Below are 5681 nucleotides of genomic sequence, written 5' to 3'. Positions count from 1 at the left end.
CGAGTTGGGGGGGAGAGCGAGTGGGGGGGAGAGCGAGTGGGGGCGAGAGCGAGTGGGGGAGGAGAGCGATTGGGGGACAGCGAGTGGGGGGGAGAGTGAGTGGGGGGGAAGCGAGTGGGGGGAGAGTGAGTGGGGGGGGAGAGCGAGTGGGGGGCGAAGAGCGAGTGGGGGCGAGACCGAGTTGGGGGAGACCGAGTGCGGGGGAGAGCGAGTGGGGGGGGAGAGCGAGTGGGGGGAAGAGCGAGTGGAGGGGAGAGTGAGTTGGGGGGGAGAGCGAGTGGGGGGGGAGCGAGTGGGGGGGGAGAGCGAGTGGGGGGGAAGCGAGTGGGGGAGAGAGCGAGTGGGGGAAGAGCGAGTATGGGGGGAGCGAGTGGGGGGATGAGCGAGTGGTGGGGGGGAGAGCGAGTGGGGGGGGGAGAGCGAGTGGGGGGCAGCGAGTAGGGGGAGAGTGAGTGGGGGGCGGAAGCGAGTGGGGGGGGAGAGTGAGTGGGGAGGGCGAGTGGGGGTAGCGCGAGTGGGGGGCGATTGCGGGAGAGAGCGAGTCGGGGGGAAGAGAGAGTGGGCGTTGCCGCGAGTGGGAGGGGAGAGCGAGTGTGGGGGGAGAGCGAGTGGAGGGGAGAGCGAGTGGAGGGGAGAGCGAGTGGGGGGGGGAGAGCGAGTGGGGGAGAGTGAGTGGGGGGGAGAGAGAATGCGGGAGAGAGCGAGTGAGGGGGAAGAGAGAGTGGGGGGTGCGCGAGTGGGGGGGACGAGGTAAATGGGGTGGAAAGAGCGAGTGGTGGGGGAAGAGCGAGGGGGGGAGAGCGAGTGCGGGGGGAGAGCAAGTGGGGGGGAGTTCGAGTGGGGGGGGAGAGCGTTTGGGGGGGAAGATAGTGGGGGGGAGAGCGAGTGGGGGGGGAGAGCGAGTGGGGTGGAAAGTGAGTGGGGGAGGAGAGCGAGTGGGGGAGGAGAGCGAGTGGGGGAGGAGAGCGAGTGGGGGGGGAGAGCGAGTGGGGGGGAGAGCGAGTGGGGGGAAGCGAGTGGGGGAGAGAGCGAGTGGGTGAAGAGCGTGTATGGGGGGAGCGAGTGGGGGGGAGAGCAAGTGGGGGGGGGAGAGCGAGTGGGGGGGAAGCGAGTGGGGGAGAGAGCGAGTGGGGGAAGAGAGAGTATGGGGGGAGCGAGTGGGGGGATGAGCGAGTGGTGGGGGGGAGAGCGAGTGGGGGGGGAGAGCGAGTGGGGGGGGAGAGCGAGTGGGGGGGATAGCGAGTGGGGGGGAAGCGAGTGGGGGAGAGAGCGAGTGGGGGAAGAGCGAGTATGGGGGGAGCGAATGGTGGGCAGAGCGAGTGGGGGGGAGAGCGAGTGGGGGAGAAGAGCAAGTGGGGGGGAGAGCGAGTGGGGGGGATAGCGAGTGGGGGGGGGGAAGCGAGTGGGGGAGAGAGCAAGTGGGGGAAGAGTGAGTGGGGGGGAGCGATTGGGGGGCAGAGCGAGTGGGGGGGAGAGCGAGTGGGGGGGAGAGCGAGTGAGGGGGAGGGCGAGTGTGGGGGGGAGAGGGAGTGGGGGGGATAGCGAGTGGGGGGAGAGAGCGAGTGGGGGGGGAGAGCGAGTGGGGGGAGAGCGAGTGTGGGGGAGAGCGACTGGGGGAGGAGAGCAAGTGGGGGGGGAGAGCGAGTGGAGGGGGAGAGCGAGTTGGGGGGGAGAGCGAGTGGGGGGGAGAGCGAGTGGGGGGGGAGAGCGAGTGGGGGAGGAGAGCGATTGGGGGACAGCGAGTGGGGGGGAGAGTGAGTGGGGGGGGAAGCGAGTGGGGGGAGAGCGAGTGGGGGGGGAGAGCGAGTGGGGGCGAAGAGCGAGTGGGGGCCGAGACCGAGTTGGGGGAGACCGAGTGGGGGGAGAGCGAGTGGGGGGGAGAGCGAGTGGGGGGAAGAGCGAGTGGAGGGGAGAGTGGAGTTGGGGGGGAGAGCGAGTGGGGGGGGGAGCGAGTGGGGGGGGAGAGCGAGTGGGGGGGGAAGCGAGTGGGGGAGAGAGCGAGTGGGGGAAGAGCGAGTATGGGGGGAGCGAGTGGGGGGATGAGCGAGTGGTGGGGGGGAGAGCGAGTGGGGGGGAGAGCGAGTGGGGGGGGAGAGCGAGTGGGGGGGGGATAGCGAGTGGGGGGGAAGCGAGTGGGGGAGAGAGCGAGTGGGGGAAGAGCGAGTATGGGGGGAGCGAGTGGTGGCAGAGCGAGTGGGGGGGAGAGCGAGTGGGGGAGGAGAGCGAGTGGGGGGGAGAGCGAGTGGGGGGGAGAGCGAGTGGGGGGGGAAGCGAGTGGGGGAGAGAGCAAGTGGGGGAAGAGTGAGTGGGGGGAGCGAGTGGGGGGCAGAGCGAGTGGGGGGGAGAGGCGAGTGGGGGGGGAGAGCGAGTGAGGGGGAGAGCGAGTGTGGGGGGAGAGGGAGTGGGGGGGGATAGCGAGTGGGGGGGAGAGAGCGAGTGGGGGGGGAGAGCGAGTGGGGGGGAGAGCGAGTGGGGGGGGAGAGCGACTGGGGGAGGAGAGCAAGTGGGGGGGAGAGCGAGTGGAGGGGAGAGCGAATTGGGGGGGAGAGCGAGTGGGGGGGAGAGCGAGTGGGGGGGAGCAGGTGGGGGGGGAGAGCGATTGGGGGGACAGCGAGTGGGGGGAGAGTGAGTGGGGGGGAAGCGAGTGGGGGGAGAGTGAGTGGGGAGGGCGTGTGGGGGGAGAGCGAGTGGGGGGGCGAGCGAGTGGGGGGGAGAGCGAGTGGGGGGGGAGAGCGAGTGGGGGCGAAGAGCGAGTGGGGGCGAGACCGAGTTGGGGGGAGACCGAGTGGGGGGAGAGCGAGTGGGGGGAGAGCGAGTGGGGGGAAGAGCGAGTGGAGGGGAGAGTGAGTTGGGGGGGAGAGCGAGTGGGGGGGGGAGCGGGTGGGGGGGTGGAGAGCGAGTGGGGAGGGGGCGAGTGGGGGGGTAGCGCGAGTGGGGGGCGATTGCGGGAGAGAGCGAGTGGGGGGGGAAGAGAGAGTTGGCGTTGCGCGAGTGGGAGGGGAGAGCGAGTGTGGGGGAGAGCGAGTGGAGGGGAGAGCGAGTGGAGGGGAGAGCGAGTGGGGGGGTGAGCGAGTGGGGGGAGAGTGAGTGGGGGGGAGAGAGAGTGGGGGGGTGCGCGAGTGGGGGGGGCGAGTAAGTGGGTGGAAAGAGCGAGTGGTGGGGGAAGAGCGAGGGGGGAGCGAGTGCGGGGGGGAGAGCAAGTGGGGGGGAGTTCGAGTGGGGGGGAGAGCGTTTGGGGGGGAAGATAGTGGGGGGGAGAGCGAGTGGGGGGGGGAGAGCGAGTGGGGTGGAAAGTGAGTGGGGGAGGAGAGCGAGTGGGGGAGGAGAGCGAGTGGGGGAGGAGAGCGAGTGGGGGGGGAGAGCGAGTGGGGGGGGAGAGCGAGTGGGGGGGAAGCGAGTGGGGGAGAGAGCGAGTGGGTGAAGAGCGTGTATGGGGGGAGCGAGTGGGGGGCAGAGCGAGTGGTGGGGGGAGAGCGAGTGGGGGGAGAGCGAGTGGGGGGGAGAGCGAGTGGGGGGGGGAGAGCGAGTGGGGGGGGAAGCGAGTGGGGGGATGAGCGAGTGGTGGGGGGAGAGCGAGTGGGGGGGAGAGCGAGTGGGGGGGGAGAGCGAGTGGGGGGGGATAGCGAGTGGGGGGAAGCGAGTGGGGGAGAGAGCGAGTGGGGAAGAGCGAGGATGGGGGGAGCGCATGGTGGGCAGAGCGAGTGGGGGGAGAGCGAGTGGGGGAGAAGAGCAAGTGGGGGGGAGAGCGAGTGGGGGGGATAGCGAGTGGGGGGGGAAGCGAGTGGGGGAGAGAGCAAGTGGGGGAAGAGTGAGTGGGGGGGGAGCGAGTGGGGGGCAGAGCGAGTGGGGGGGAGAGCGAGTGGGGGGGGAGAGCGAGTGAGGGGGAGGGCGAGTGTGGGGGGAGAGGGAGTGGGGGGGGATAGCGAGTGGGGGGGAGAGAGCGAGTGGGGGGGGAGAGCGAGTGGGGGGAGAGCGAGTGTGGGGGAGAGCGACTGGGGGAGGAGAGCAAGTGGGGGGGAGAGCGAGTGGAGGGGAGAGCGAGTTGGGGGGGAGAGCGAGTGGGGGGGAGAGCGAGTGGGGGGGGAGAGCGAGTGGGGGAGGAGAGCGATTGGGGGACAGCGAGTGGGGGGAGAGTGAGTGGGGGGGGAAGCGAGTGGGGGGAGAGCGAGTGGGGGGGGAGAGCGAGTGGGGGCGAAGAGCGAGTGGGGGCGAGACCGAGTTGGGGGAGACCGAGGTGGGGGAGAGCGAGTGGGGGGGAGAGCGAGTGGGGGGAAGAGCGAGTGGAGGGGAGAGTGAGTTGGGGGGGGAGAGCGAGTGGGGGGGGGAGCGAGTGGGGGGGGAGAGCGAGTGGGGGGGAAGCGAGTGGGGGAGAGAGCGAGTGGGGGAAGAGCGAGTATGGGGGGAGCGAGTGGGGGGATGAGCGAGTGGTGGGGGGAGAGCGAGTGGGGGGGGAGAGCGAGTGGGGGGGAGAGCGAGTGGGGGGGGGATAGCGAGTGGGGGGGAAGCGAGTGGGGGAGAGGAGCGAGTGGGGGGAAGAGCGAGTATGGGGGGAGCGAGTGGTGGGCAGAGCGAGTGGGGGGGGGAGAGCGAGTGGGGGAGGAGAGCGAGTGGGGGGGAGAGCGAGTGGGGGGGAGAGCGAGTGGGGGGGGAAGCGAGTGGGGGGAGAGAGCAAGTGGGGGAAGAGTGAGTGGGGGGAGCGAGTGGGGGGCAGAGCGAGTGGGGGGGAGAGCGAGTGGGGGGGAGGAGCGAGTGAGGGGGGAGAGCGAGTGTGGGGGGAGAGGGAGTGGGGGGGATAGCGAGTGGGGGGAGAGAGCGAGTGGGAGGGAGAGCGAGTGGGGGGGAGAGCGAGTGGGGGGGAGAGCGACTGGGGGAGAAGAGCAAGTGGGGGGGAGAGCGAGTGGAGGGGAGAGCGAATTGGGGGGGAGAGCGAGTGGGGGGGAGAGCGAGTGGGGGGGAGCAGGTGGGGGGGAGAGCGATTGGGGGACAGCGAGTGGGGGGAGAGTGAGTGGGGGGGGAAGCGAGTGGGGGGAGAGTGAGTGGGGAGGGCGTGTGGGGGGAGAGCGAGTGGGGGGGCGAGCGAGTGGGGGGAGAGCGAGTGGGGGGGAGAGCGAGTGGGGGCGAAGAGCGAGTGGGGGCGAGACCGAGTTGGGGGAGACCGAGTGGGGGGAGAGCGAGTGGGGGGAGAGCGAGTGGGGGGAAGAGCGAGTGGAGGGGAGAGTGAGTTGGGGGGGAGAGCGAGTGGGGGGGGGAGCGGGTGGGGGGGTGGGAGAGCGAGTGGGGAGGGCGAGTGGGGGGTAGCGCGAGTGGGGGGGCGATTGCGGGGAGAGAGCGAGTGGGGGGGAAGAGAGAGTTGGCGTTGCGCGAGTGGGAGGGGAGAGCGAGTGTGGGGGAGAGCGAGTGGAGGGGGAGAGCGAGTGGAGGGGAGAGCGAGTGGAGGGGAGAGCGAGTGGGGGGGGTGAGCGAGTGGGGGAGAGTGAGTGGGGGGGGAGAGAGAATGCGGGAGAGAGCGAGTGAGGGGGAAGAGAGAGTGGGGGGGTGCGCGAGTGGGGGGGGCTGAGCAAGTGGGTGGAAAGAGCGAGTGGTGGGGGAAGAGCGAGGGGGGAAAGCGAGTGCGGGGGGAGAGCAAGTGGGGGGGAGTTCGAGTGGGGGGGAGAGCGTTTGGGGGGGAAGATAGTGGGGGG

The sequence above is a fragment of the Scyliorhinus torazame genome, chromosome 23 (genome assembly GCF_047496885.1).
Source record: "Scyliorhinus torazame isolate Kashiwa2021f chromosome 23, sScyTor2.1, whole genome shotgun sequence".
Classification (NCBI taxonomy): Eukaryota; Metazoa; Chordata; class Chondrichthyes; order Carcharhiniformes; family Scyliorhinidae; genus Scyliorhinus; species Scyliorhinus torazame.
The sequence above is the reverse complement of the archived record's forward strand: the minus strand, read 5'-3'. Positions refer to the sequence as shown.